The sequence below is a fragment of the Pipistrellus hanaki genome (assembly GCF_964339955.1).
Source record: "Pipistrellus hanaki genome assembly, chromosome: 12".
In the NCBI taxonomy this organism is placed as follows: Eukaryota; Metazoa; Chordata; class Mammalia; order Chiroptera; family Vespertilionidae; genus Pipistrellus; species Pipistrellus hanaki.
The window spans coordinates 37,459,068-37,472,833 of NC_140514.1; the positions used below are offsets into that span (position 1 = coordinate 37,459,068).

At 52.2% G+C, this 13,766-nt stretch overlaps 1 protein-coding gene across 1 annotated transcript in view; it reads right to left on the bottom strand.

The window, feature by feature from the left end:
- Window positions 1-13,766, bottom strand: part of ASPRV1 (aspartic peptidase retroviral like 1) — a 157,513-nt gene that overhangs the window by 30,841 nt on the left and 112,906 nt on the right. The gene's annotated exons all lie outside the window — the stretch shown is intronic.

A 13,766-nucleotide genomic window follows, 5' to 3' on the forward strand; every position in this document is an offset into this window, starting at 1 on the left:
GGTGAGGCATTTGCTCAGTCACAGAGCCAGTGAGCTCTGACTCCAGACCCCCATTCCTTTGCCCCCATTCCTGCCAGAGCGATGTCCAACTGTAATCTATTTTCCAAGTAAAGCAACTTTCTTTTTTTAAGCCTTTGAATGCAGCTCCTCATGCACCATAGAGCGGCCTTAGGTTTCAGTTAATGGGGCAGAAATTGTGAAAGCACAAGACAACAGTGGATTCTCATTGCTAAGTCATCACGCTTCCCTCTATCCTAACTCCCCTCCCTGCCTGTCGTGAGGAATAACCCGGGCTGCTGAACCTCCTGGGGCATCTTGTGCAATCACCCAGCATGCTCCTGGGCAAAGACATCCTGTTTGGGATTGAAGACATTCTTTCTACACCGCACCTTTCTGGTTGTGGACCCCATGACATCACTTTACTTATCCAACCGGTCTTTACTGAACACAACTTCCCCTGAGCCCGGAGTCCCTCTTCGGTCTCCCTCTCCGACGTCACTGTGACCTAGATGAGGAGGGACATCAAGGTTCTCTGCCAAGAGTCTCTGGAATAGCAGCTCCTCATTATTGCTTTCTTGGGCTTTCCCACCAACTAGGGACATTCGGCTCCCAGTGACCGAGGGCCCCCAGGCAGGGGCTGCACAGGAAGCATTGCTCAGGGATTGGCACTAACTGGGTGGTAAGATACCTGCCCACTCTGTCCTTGTGGAGACCAGTCAAGGTGGACGGGGCTGCCGACTGCTGCCTCGGGGTGAACGAACCGTCCAGAGGGGAATAACGCTGCATGGTGGGAGAGTGACTGGCCTCAGCAGACAGGAGGGCGGGCTCTGCCAGGCTGGAGCTTCCCTCCATGGGCGGGAAGGCAGGCTCCGGATTTAGTGGGGCAACAGAGGCAAGAGCCAGCACAGAAGCAAAGGGTATGGCCCCAAGGACAAGACAGAGCTGGGGGACCAGGGGCCGAAGAGGTTGGCCAAGGCCCTGAAAGAGGGAGGAGCCTTGTATAGGGTCCTCCTGGCCTCACCTGGGGCAGAGGGGCAATGTGACCCAAGGTAGAAAGCTCTGGGTCAGAACGTGACTTCCTTTAAGGAGTCCATGGGCCTGGGAGAGACAACACCTGGGAGGGCCAATGGGACAGAGGAAAGGGAGAGACACACCAGCCCATCAGCCCTATGGGCCACGAGGATGGCCAGGCTGGGTAACACCTAGGGACCGTCCGCAGCCACACAGAGTAGCCAGAGGAGATGGAAGACCCAATATCCATCCGTTAAAATGGTCATCTGGTTAAAGTCAGAGTGTCTGACAGGCTCTTGCCCTTCAATATTCCCAACCCCAGAAGGCAGAAGATGCTGGTACCATAAAGCACTGGAGCGCATTATGATCGAACGGGGGAGCAAGCTGGCCCAGGAGAATGAGAGACTCCGGGGGGAGGGGTGCCATGGCTGCCACGCCCTGTAGTTACCTGGAAAGGGGTTCTGGGTGCTGGTCAAGCACACAGACTGGTCAGATGGACCTAAGGACCAGAGGCAACTCCACCCTTTACACTCGGTGACCTGGGCAACTGTTCTGGGCTCTGCTTTGCTGGTCTGTAAAGTGAGGATGGTACAGTCGTCTCTTAGTATCCAAGGGGATTGATTCCAGGACACCCTCCCCCTCGGATACCAAAATCCAAGAATGCCCGGCCCCTTATATAACGTGGCGCAGTATTTGAGTGAACCTGTATTGGCAGGCAGGCTGAGCAGGTGTGCCTGCACCTCACTTCATCCACGTGGGCTCAGAACAGTGCTCAGCACGTGGCAAACTCAAGGGTTGCTTTTCCGAACTTTCTGGGATTTCTTTTTAAGAGTATTTTCATATTGGTTGTTAAATTCACGGATGTCAAACCTGTGCGTCCAGAAGCCTCACTGTACTTACTTCCAGGGCTTTGGGGGAGGGGGATCCCAGAGGAAAGGGATGAGAGAGAGCCTGGCCCAGGGCCTGGCGTTCAGGACGCACCCAGTGCATCAGAGCCATCACGTGATGATACTGACAAGGAGAGGGGTCGGAGCACCGGCAGGTCTACAGGTTTCCAGAAGACAGAATTCTGACACTCGAACAAGTAATCAGCCTTAAGGGAAAATGACACCAGATGGTAGGGGAGTGTTCAAATACGTCATTCTGACTGTGCTATTCAGACAACAGATCGTGGGCAGGAAGTGGTTAAACTGAAAGGGGGCTCAAGAAGAGGGTGACTCAGGGACAGACGGAGCCAACTTCAGGTGGCACCTCATCTGGGTGCTGTTCAGACAGTCACAAGCCCCATCCCTCCAGCCCTGCAGGGCGGCTCAGACTCTCAGAGAGGAGGCGCAGGAGTGGCTCAGCGAGAGACCCTGGCTAACATGCCGACATTTGCAAGTGTTTCATCTGCCATGCGGCTGATGCCTGACGTCCCCGCGTTTGCATGTGCCTTCCCAGCAGAAAGGAAACTCAGAACAATAGTAGCGACAGCTACAGCCAGACAGCCACGGAAGACACCACACTTCACGTGTCAACTCCAAGTGACTGCAGAAGTTGTGACAAGTCTCTGCAACTTTGCAGTCAACAGCTCTGGTCAAAGCAGCTGCCAGCCGAGTGCAGACCAGCACGGGCACGGAGCATGGACGGTCAGGGGGACCCGGTGAGGCGCTGCCTCCTCTCCATCACACGAGTCCTTTAATGTTGGGCAAAACCACCTTTCACAGCTCAGCCCGGGAATCCCATCGCTCTCCCTTCCCCGGAAACGGTGAATCACTAATGCACCGTTTTCCTCTTCGTGCTTCAGCTGCCAGGAAGCTCAGAGCCAAATTCACACCTCACCTTTGGTAATGATGTGAGACCTCGTGATTTGTATATTTTTGTCTGAAATTCTCTGACCTTGATTTTTATTTCATTTTCCCCCTATGTCAATTCATGTAATTTTGGAAGAAATCTCAAATCCACTTTTGTCGAGAACAGGAAGACGTGGTTGTATAAGAGCATTGCTGTGTATGATTTAAAAAAAAAAAAAAAAAATGCTCTGGCCCTAGCTGGTTTGGCTCAGTGGATAGAGCATCAGCCTGCGGACTGAAGGGTCCCAGGTTTGATTCCGGTCAAGGGCGCATGCCTGGGTTGCAGGCGTGGTCCCCAATGTGGGGGGCAGGAGGCAGCCGATCAATGATTCGCTCTCATCATTGATGTTCCTATCTCTCTCCCTCTCCCTTCCTCCCTGAAATCAATTAAAAAAAAATTTTTTTTTTCTGGTCTTTTCTTCTACAAGCAGAGGAAAGTGAGCTTGACTAAGCAGGAGTGAGTTAATTGGAGTTGAGAGCATGGAGAGGAAAGGAGAGTGTGGGGATTTTGGGTTTAGTTTTGTTATTTTGTTTTTTAAGTATTGGAAGCAAACTTGCCAGCCTAGACGGGAACTGCCTCGGGGCTGGAGGTAATCCCCCCCCTCACCGGAGGGGGGGGAACCGGGCTCCGGGGTTTCCTCAGCCCGAGGCGGAGATGGGCTGAGGGCCTGGGCCTGAGTCACCTGCCCGCGCGGAAGGAGCACCACCCTTTCTCCCGGTTCAAGAAAGCGCTCCGGGTTGCAAAAAAAGGAGAATAACATTTTTACAGGACTAGCCTGGACTTCACTCTGCTGCACATTTTCAAAAAGAAAGCGACTTGCAAATTTCAGCATTTTATTAACAAATCACTCATGGCCCCACCAAAATTAAATTAGTGGGCGTTGGTTGACCTGCCACTGTCCCCAGCCACGCCCTCTGTGACATGAATACAGTAATTTGGAGTCCAGTATGGATGGCACACTCCCCACAGGTGGGGTGACCCCAAGGGAGCAAGGTGGCACCCTATTGCCTGATTGACGGGAGGGTGCCCCTTGGACAGAGATGAGGGGCTCCTGCACTTGGCCATGAATGGATGAAGGGAAGCTGTTTACAGCCGGAGGGTCAAAGAGAAAAGGGCTCAACGCTGAGTCAGAGTGAAGGGCCATCGCAGAGGGAAGACCCTCTGTGCCACATGCACAGGCTGGAGAGCAAATCTGAGTGAAAGAGGGGCCACCGGCCCAGATCGGGGCAGCCCTGGGCCTCAGCATAGCCTGAGCTGGTCTCCCTGCTCCACCCCCGCCCCCTGTTCTGCCCTACCCCCCTCCCCAGGCTCTCCCAAAGCCTAGATCCTTTGAAAAGAGACATCAGTCCCAGCCCACCTTGACACAAAGCCCTCCTATGGCGCTCCATCGCTCAGCAGAACACCGGAGTCTCTAGTGGCAAGTCCCCTCCTGACCCCTCCCCCACACACTCTGCCCCACCAGCCCTGGCCGTGCGGTTCCCAGACCCCAGGGCCTTTGCACGTGTAACTCCCTCCACCTGGAATGCCTTCCCCATGACACCCGGCTGTTCCCTCACTTCACTCGGGTCTCTGCGTGACGTCCCCTTCTCCACCAGGCCCTCTAAGTCCCTTTGCATAATGGTACATCCCTCACCATCTACCTCCTATCCCCTGGCCCTGACTCCATCCTCATTACCACATGATGCATTAATGTTTGAGTCTGTCTGGTGTAAAAACGGGGCTGAGCCAGAGCAGAGACTGAACTTGTCACCGTGGCTGTCCCTGCACCTAGAACAGCGCCCGCACGTGGTGGGGAGAGGGGGTGGGGGGGCGCGGGTTGTGCTCAGTGAGACACAGTTGTGGGTGAGAGACAGAGACAACTTCAGGCTCAGAGCTAAGGCAGACCAGTGATTGCCAATGTCACAGGCCCCAAGGGAAGTTGGTAAAACAGAGTGTGAGTGAGGTTTTACTGCAAATTAAGGACTTAATCAGCATCAGGGCTGTAGGAAAGCCCCACAGTGAGGGCCTGGGGAAACCCTAGGCCCGTGGTCGGCAAACTGCAGCTCGAGAGCCGCATGCGGCTCTTTCGCCCCTTGAGTGTGGCTCTTCCACAAAATGCCACGACCTGAGTGAGTCTATTTTAAAGAAGTGGTGTTTAAAAAAAAAAAAAGAAAAAGAAAGAAAGAAAGAAAAAAAAAAAAAGAAGTGGTGTTAGAAGAAATTTTAAAAATTTGGCTCTGAAAGGAAATTTCAATCGTTGTACTGTTGACATTTGGCTCCGTTGACTAATGAGTTTGCCGACCACTGCCTTAGGCCTTTGCATAATCCAGGTGACTGGTCAAAAGCAAAAGCTACCTGATTGAAAATCTGGTTGAGAACAAGAGGTGGGAGGGGTGGGGAGAGGCAGGAGAGACAATTCAGCCCAAAGGACCATTTGGCTAAAACTCTCCTCCACGTTTTGTTTTGTTTTTAATTGGGATTTTTATGTAGCACGGAGGTGGAGTGCATCCTTTTGTGCCTCTTCAAGTGGTTGGCTTAAATGTATTTTACCCTCTTCTTTAAGTTTCCAGTTAATATTTCAGCCAACTATTTAATCCTGTTCATTTCTTAAAATGTACTGTGCGGTGTCATAACGGTGCCGAGAACGCAAACGTGCCACTTGGTGATTATCACACGGAGAACACAGCGCAGGCGAGCAGGAAGACACGCTGCCCGGGCCCTGCAGCCCTTCCCCACACGGCCTCGCCCCAGCTTCTGCCCTCAGCACGCCCGCTCCCGCCTTCATCCCTCTGCCTCCTGAGCCTGCGTTTCTGTGCACGTGGCTCAGTTTGGCCCGTTTGCTTTAGGATGACACACACACAGACTCCCATGTGCGTGCCCGGGCCCGGCCGTGGGATGTGTGTTGTACGTGACTGCAGTCCTTTCCTCTCACTGCTGCTCTGTGAGGTTTCTAACAGCGAAATGTCCAAAAAACGGGGGATAGGTTTAATCATATCTGGGTATTTATAAAACAGAGAGTACTAACGTAATCCTACTTTTGCTAAGAAGGAAAAAGATCCAGAGAGTGAAAGAAAACGAAAGAAGGAAAACACATCCGTGTGAATGTCTAAAGAGAAAGGTCTGGGAAAATATGCCCCGTCTGACCTACGGAGGGAGTGGGTGCCACGTTCTCCACGAGGTTTATTTATGTGCGTAATTGGAGTGACCTCATTTCCCGGCTTTCCTACACACGGCACTCATTGCTTTTTGTAGAAAGAACAACAAAACAAAAAAACACAAAGAGGAATGTAAGTGATGGAAAAATTAACCACGCAACAGTAAGGAACAGAGAGAGGGGCCTGAATTTTGTGGTTTCAGGAGTCTTTCCTCCCAGCTTCTCTTCACCCAGCCATGTCTCCGCTGCTTGGCTGACGATGTTGATATATATATATTTTTTTATTTTAGAGAGGAAGGGAGAGGGAAAGAGAGACAGAAACATCAATGATGAGAGAGAATCGTTGATTGGCTGTATCATCACGCCCCCTACTGGGGATCTAGCCTGCAACCCAGGCATGTGCCCTTGGCAGGAATCGAACCTGGGACCCTTCAGCCTACAGGCCCACGCTCTATCTATTGAGCCAAACCAGCTAGAGCTTTGATGAACTTTTTATTTTCTTCTTTTTAAAAAAAAAAATATATATATATATATTTTATTGATTTTCCACAGAGAGGAAGGGAGAGGGATAGAGAGCTAGAAATGCCGATGAGAGAGAAACATCGACCAGCTGCCCTCCTGCACATCCCCTACTGGGGATGTGCCCGCAACCAATCTACACATGCCCTTGACCGGAATCGAACCCGGGACCTTTCAGTCCCCAGACTGACGCTCTACCCACTGAGCCAAACCGGTTTCGGCTGAACTTTTTATTTTCATAAATTGATCAAATAACAATGAATGTCTCCATGTTTGTGAGTTTTATAAATGCCTTGTACACTGTTTAAACAAGATCCATTTGTTAGATACTTAAGCCTTTCAAATTCATGTCCCCAACTCTGTCTTGCCTTCTCTATTTGTGACAGATGAAAACAATCTAAGTTCATTTTGACCGAACCTCTGTCCAGGCCGCTCCAGCAGCTGAACCGAACACTGTAAGTCAGGTTGGCTTCAACTCCAGCCTCGGTTCAGCACTGACCATCTGAGCAACTGGCTGCTGGGCAGACTCCCCTCCCCTGGTTTCAGTTTCCCCATCTGTTCAATGGGGACAACACTGACAGTGCAGGCGTTTTGTGAGACTCAGAAATTGCCAAATCGGCAACCTGCATGTCACCGCAGGCCAGTTTCTCGGCCTCCGCACCATGGACGTTTGGGCTGGAGAATTCTGTGTTGCCAGCGGGGGAGCTACGGGAGCACCCTGTGCATTGTGGGAGGGTCAGCAGCATCCCTGACCTCTACCCCCTAGGTGCCAACAGCATGGCCTCCCACGTTGTGACAACCAAAACTGTCACCAGGTGTTGCTAACTGTGCCCTGGGGGCAAAGCTGTCCCCAGTGACAACTGTTGCCTCAGGCTGCCCCTCTCACCTCCCATGACGATGCCCCAGGTCCTGCTGGTTCCTCCTCCTTTTACCTCAGAATAGAATCCGTGCCCTTCCTCACGGAGCCTCCTCAGCCTGCCCCGGGGCCAGGTCAGAATCCTTCACAACCCACTCCCTCCATCCAGTCCGGGGGACAGGACAAAGCTAGCGTGTGCTTTTGCTCCGATTCTTCCATCTCAGTCGGCAGCCTGGCCTTTCGGGGCTCTCTCTGTCACTGAGCCAGCCAGGGTTGCCTGTAAGACATGACACTTTTCTTCCCCATCCCTTCTCTCTGCCTAAACCCATGGGTGAGAATATGTTCACGGGCCCTGGTCAGGGCATTTGGGGGGTGGCCTTGGGGTATGTAAGAGGAGATAAGACAGTCAGGCTGGAGCAGATGGATGGTGGTCAGTCCTAGAGAGAACAGGCACCCACACAGCACCCAGCGGCTCAGCCTAAGGGAGCGGCAGGACATCACAGGGAGGGGCTGCTGGTGTCCTGGGAAGGCAGGACCTGGGAGGGCAGCTTCTACACCGCCCGCCCCCCCCCCGCCGCAACCACCAGAAGCACCACAGCAGAAAGGCCTGAAGGGATCTTGTGGACAGGAGCTCGGGCATCTCCGTGGTGAGAGGGCATCTGGGCATCATGACTGGTAGCCCCCCGCCCCCCTTTAATGCTGCATAAGACTCTGGGACCTTCCCCAACCCAGAGCAGGGAGGGAGGGCCCCGGGAAGACAGAGTGGCTGTCTCTGCTGGCTGGCTGAGAGTTGGACATAATTAGCTTTAATTCTTTCTGGAAAATGACTTTAAAATGACATTCCTCACACCTCACTGAGCTCAGAGGCCTTACGAGCACAGATGTCAGCACGTCACATCCCTGCCTACAACTCTGCCCGGCCCCCCAGGCTGAAGGCCCTGACGACACAGCAGAGGAGCAGGGCTCACGCTCGACGCTTGTTCCCAGGGCAGACATCACTAATCAATCATGGCAGCGTTCTGGCTGCATCTGAACACAGTCCCAGAATCCTTTCAGCACCACCCACCAGGCCATGCATGGAGCTGACGTCAATCATTTTCTGGACGTTAGGACCCACTTCCGCCATCACCACTCCCACACGCATTTTACTGCTTCTTAACCCAGGGTGTACCGTTGGTATCATACATACATTTATGTTAGAGGGTTTCTTTTTTCTTTCTCCAAAAAAATATTAAGTTTATAGTGTACGTTTTAATTGAGTGCATCTTAGAGCTGAAGAAATGCAGCATGGCTATCCCTGGCTACTGCGGTTTCCTTAAAAGTCATTCATCCACACTGGCCTGTGCCCCTCCCCCGGCCCCCGTGAGCCTGCACCTGAGCCTGCACCTGCACCTGCCCTGCTCTTCCTGGCTCCCTTTCCTAACTTTCCTCCCTCTCTCCCACCTCTTCTTGTCTTTCAACACTCAGCTTCAAGAGGTCCCATGTGGAGCCCCTTCCCACCCCACCATGTGCCTGTCCCTGAGTCCTGACAGATGGGAGGGGACACAGGACAGGCCTGGCCGCTCCTTCTTCAGACTGTAAATCCCTAGCGGCCAGGGCCCATCTCACACACTTCCCAGGCATCAAGGGACTCAAATGGTTACCTAGAGAGGTGGAGCAGGACGAGATTGGCCCCACGTGCCTTGGAGAATTGGCCCGTCCAGGCTTGGGGAAGGCCTGCCCAGAGCATCTGAGCAGTCAGAACTCGAGGACCAGTGCACGAACCCACAATGAGGCACAGAACCAGCTGGGTGGAGTCGATGGTCAGAGTGGACTGACCAGAGTTTGCCCTCCTTGCAGCCCAGCCATGGAAGCCTCATTTATTACCCTGGGTTGCTTGGCAACAGGGGACTCTGGAGCAGCCGGTGACTGATAGGACTGGAATGTGTGGTGGCGTCAGCTGGCAGCTGCCTCCATGTGCCCTCAGTGGCTGAGGACCAGGTGGGCAGGCCAGGTCATGGAGACTGGCCACTCCCTCGTCATTGCCACCAGACAATTTGTGGCCTTTGGTCTCTGACTCCAGCTGGCCTCCTGATGGGCACATTGTGTCCTCAAGATAAAGTAGTCCCTTTAGACTGACACCTAAAGCCATGCGCAGCTGTGCGCCTCAGCATTTCTTAAGGTGAACACAGTCTGATTGCATAATTTGTCTTATTCGCTGCCAAGGACCACCCACACCTGGCACTGGGGAGGTGTTTAACAACTGGTTGCTTCCAGGTGTGTTTTTCATAGACATATGGGTTAGTATTCTGAAACTACATTCCGGAGCCTGGTTTCTCATTGTTGGGAAAAGAAGTCACAAACAAGGAAAGGGGGAAGGTTAGAATAGGCCCTGAGGTGCTGGGCTGGATTGCAGGTGTCAGTATGACCTCAGATTTTTAATATAGAGCGTGATAGATATAGAAGCACATACAGATCTAGTACATGTTCTTGTAGCATGGAGAGACTTAAGAGGTCATGACACTCAGTAGCAATGAGCACCCCTAACACACAGACCCTGTTTTCTGCATGCCAGGCTCTACCAAACAGAGCCAGGGCTCACCCCAGCCGGTTTGGCTCAGTGAATAGAGCATCGGCCGGTGGTCCCAGGTTCAATTTCATTTAAGAGCATATGACCCGGTTTCTGGCTCGATCCTCAATGTAGGGGCTTGCAGGCAGCAGCCAATCAATGATTCTCTCTCATCACTGATGTTTCTATCTCTCCCTCTCCTTTCCTCTCTGAAATCAATTAAAAAAAAAGAAAAAGAAAAAAAAGAACCAGGGCTCTTCAGAGAAACAGCTGATTCCAGGGCTGGTGCAAGGAAGGTACAAGATGAACCTGGAACATCTTGTGACAGAAAATAAGTCCCCATCAGATGATGATGGGGACTCGTCCCAAGAAGACAGGAGCCAGTGTGAAAAGGCTCCTGAGGCCAAATCTGAAGCAATTTGAGCATCAAAAATAAACAACGATCGTAACAGAGTACAACTGATGGAATAAAATGAGTCCACAATGGTACACACAGAGAGTAAAGAAATAAACAGGAAGGGAAAGCTTTTCTTGAGAGTTGAGTGCCAGCTAACAAATGCAGAGGGGCAGAACTGAAAGGCCACATTGCAGGCAAGGACCATCAATGGATCCAGTGGGTGACAGACGGACGAGAAACAGGCTATTTATATATTTCATATATAACATATATTTCTCAGAGTATTAACCCAGAGGAAACTCATTAACTACACAGGAAAAATTACTTTACAATGGAGATACCTGATAGACACCACTTTGACCAACTGATTCAAGTTAAATCACCAGTAATGAAATGAATAAGCATTTATTCCGTTATTAAATCCGGTGCCTCATGACATGATGCGCTTCTGGGTATTCCTGCCAAAAAATGTACAACCTGAATCTGATCGTGAGAAAATATAGGTTCATATTCTACAAAGTACCGTATTTTCCGGCATATAAGACGACCCCCTAATTTTACAGTTAAAACATAGATTTAGGCCTATATTCGCTGTATAAGACTAACCCCCACTTCAGAGGCAACACCAGTTCTTTTTTTAATTAAATTTTTAATGAATGACCCCCGATTTTCGGTTGACTTTTTTTCTTCTTATACGCCGGAAAATACGGGTAAGTGACCAGGTCTCTTCATAAATGTCAAGGTCACAAAGGACAAGACAGACTGAGGATCTGTTCAGACTAAAGGAGACTAAAGCGATGTGATGACTCTGCATTGTGTGGCTGGATTGGTTACCTTTGCTATAGAGATCATTAATGGGATAATTGGGGGAATGTGATACGCTCTGCACATGATAATAGGATTATACCAAGTTAATGTCCTGATTTTGATCGTTGCATTGTGGTTACATAAGAGGATTCCTTTCTTCTATAGAAAATACTAACGTGTTGAGGAGTAAATATGTAGCATACTTGCAATTTTCAAACAGTTCTTATACTTAGATACAGAGAGATAATGATAAATGTTAATTGGTAAAATGTTAATATTGGGGGAAATTAGGCTAAAGGTATATGAAAATTCTTTGTGCTACTCTTGCAAATTTTCTGAAAGTCTGAAATTAAACAAAAGCTTGAAAATAAATGTTTGCTGGATAAAAGCATAAGAAATTACCCAGCACCGTGGGAACTGGGGGCATTCGGTGTGTGGTGGTCATCGTTAGTAGAGAGGGGTCTCGTGGGTTGCCCTTTCACCAGTGGGATCAGAATGTTCTAGGCCAGGGCCTTTCAGACATCCGTGTGCATGCGAATCACCTGGAGGTGTGGCCTGATGCAGGTGCCGGCGTGTGAGGATGCGATGCTGTTTCTCTCCCCAGATCCAGCTGGTGCTCAGGCGCCTTCCTGCTGGTCCCAGGACCAGGGGAGGTGGATGCACCTGAGGTGTAAGCCGGGCTTCTTGAGCCGGCTGCTCATTGGGCCCGTCTGGAGAACCAGCTTTACTAGTAATTGCTCTTCCCAGGCGATTCCAATGCAGCCAGGGTTAGAGCTTCACACTGATGCCTGCCTGTCTCCTCCTTTCCATCATCTCAAACGCAGGCCCTAAGTCTGAATACCGCCAGGGCTTTTAAGCTAGATTCTTTGCTGCTCTTTTACTCCAACCTACACCTACAAGCCAGATAGATCTTCCTTGTCCTCCACCATCCAAACACTCCTTGCAAGCTACCTCAAACTCCTCGTCCAGGCATCAGCCCTTGGCGATGTGGCCGATCCAGTCCCTGTCTGCTCTCCAGGCCTCTCCCTGATACTCTGCTCTAGGAGAGCGGCCTTCACCACCCACAGCCCAGGTTTCACCCTCACACACGAGGTGGTGGAGGGAGGGGGCCGGCACTGGTAAAAAAAAAAAAAAACCCCTCCACACACACACACACACACACACACACACACACACACTGTACCTGTCTTAAGTCTCACTCCGAGTGAGACATACGGCGCTCTAGTAAGAACCACCACCCAGTTCCTTCCTCCATGGGGCCTCCTCACACGGGCCCCAGCGGGCACTCATGCCCACCCCCCCCTTCCCCAAGGAGAGAACCAGTGGCTCAGAACAGGGAGGCGAGGTCCCTGCAGTTGGGATACAGGTCACCCGCTCTTGTTCACCAGCCTGCTATGCATGGGGAAGGGCAGGGAGAGGGCGACTCTGGTGCTGCCCTGGAATTCTGGCCTGGCACCCATTCCCTGCGTCCACGCCCCTGCCCGCTTCCCCACCCACCATTCCACAGCCTCCCGCCTCAGCCCAGCCCGTGGCCAGGAGCTGAGGCCCTGGAGGAAATAGGTTTCAGGGAGGTGCCGCCTGGGCTGTCCCCTCAGGGGAGGGTTTGGCCTAGTAGACAAGCAGCTTCTGTTACAAGTTGAAAACCAAACTGAAGACGGGAGACCCGGGAGGTGAGGGCTAGGAGAGGACCTCCTTCCCCATTCTCCTACCTCCTTCTCGGCTCTGTCTCCACCTCCAGGCTCCTGGCCGGGCCCACCTCCTCCAGGCCTCACTTTCCTGGGAAAAGACTTCCCCCGGCAGCAGACCCGCCCATCTCCCAAAGTTCCCTGGGGCGGACGCTGTTTGGCTGCCCAGGGCTGGGCTTCGGGAATCACGAGGCTCGGGGCTGAGCAGGTGCCTCGGTTTACAGAGAATCAGCTGGAACTCGAGGGGGAGCAGCGCTCTCAGCCCAGACTGGCTTCCAGAGGCCCAGGGGCAAGTGGTACTCACCCTCCGGGCAGGCTGCTTGTCTCGGGGTGTCCCAGTGGAAACCTCAGGACCGGCTCAGGGAACCCTCCGGAGGGAGGGGAAGAGGCCCTGCCCGCCTCCCAGGGAAAGCTCTCAAAGCTGTGCCCGCAGTCCCCCTTTGGTTGGGATTTTCAGATTCCAGGCCCTGCTCATTCCAGAGGGGGGCAGGCATTTGGGAGCAGATTATGACGTAGACCCTAAAAGAGATGGACACCCCATTCCCAGATCTGGGAACCCCTGTCCCCCCCTCCATCCTGCCTCTCCAGTTTCAGACTCATTCCAGGTCCTTCCAGGAAGAAGCCGTCCTCCCACCGCCCAGGCCACCCTGGCGTCGCCACATCCCCTTCTCCCAGGACTCCCTTGGGTGGCCCACGCAGGCCAACACTTGTCCCTGGCCTTGTGTTCTGCCCTGATCCTGGCTCCCAGGCGGCTATAGGAACCTACTTGCCAGGCAGATCCTTTCCCATCTGTTAACAAATGCTGTAATTTTCCATTCTCAATCAAGACACCTCACAGATAACTTTAGGGTAGCCGAAACCGGTTTGGCTCAGTGGATAGAGCGTCGGCCTGCAGACTCAAAGGTCCCAGGTTCGATTCTGGTCAAGGGCATGTACCTTGGTTGCGGGCACATCCCCAATGGGGGGGTGTGCAAGAG